The sequence below is a fragment of the Oncorhynchus nerka genome, linkage group LG18 (assembly GCF_034236695.1).
Source record: "Oncorhynchus nerka isolate Pitt River linkage group LG18, Oner_Uvic_2.0, whole genome shotgun sequence".
In the NCBI taxonomy this organism is placed as follows: domain Eukaryota; kingdom Metazoa; phylum Chordata; class Actinopteri; order Salmoniformes; family Salmonidae; genus Oncorhynchus; species Oncorhynchus nerka.
Genome location: NC_088413.1, coordinates 9882112 through 9882689, shown reverse-complemented (window position 1 = coordinate 9882689; position 578 = coordinate 9882112).

Below are 578 nucleotides of genomic sequence, written 5' to 3'. Positions count from 1 at the left end.
CTTAACCCTGCCCATATTTATGCTCTGAGAGATTCACCTGTTCTTATCGGTCACGTCTGAGACATAAAACTGTAAACAAAGCTATAAGGAACAAACTTGTTTTGACCAATAATGATTTAGTGCTTCTTTTACAGGGAAGTACAAGCCTTCCCGAAGCAGGGTTCAGGGCCACAAGGGTAAAATAATCAACCTAGTTGATCATCCATACAGGCCTCATAAAAGAGTATCATGTTGATTTTATTGCTGCATTGCCTGTAATCTGTGTGAGGCCATTACACAGTTGAGGAAACTAGACCCAACCCATTACCTACAGACACATCCTGTCTACCAGGTCTGAGAGACTGGAAACTAGACCCAACCCGTTACCTACAGACACATCCTTTCTACCAGGTCTGAGAGACTGGAAACTAGACCCAACCCGTTACCTACAGACACATCCTGTCTACCAGGTCTACCAGGTCTGAGAGACTGGAAACTAGACCCAACCCGTTACCTACAGACACATCCTGTCTACCAGGTCTGAGAGACTGGAAACTAGACCCAACCCATTACCTACAGACACATCCTGTCTACCAGGT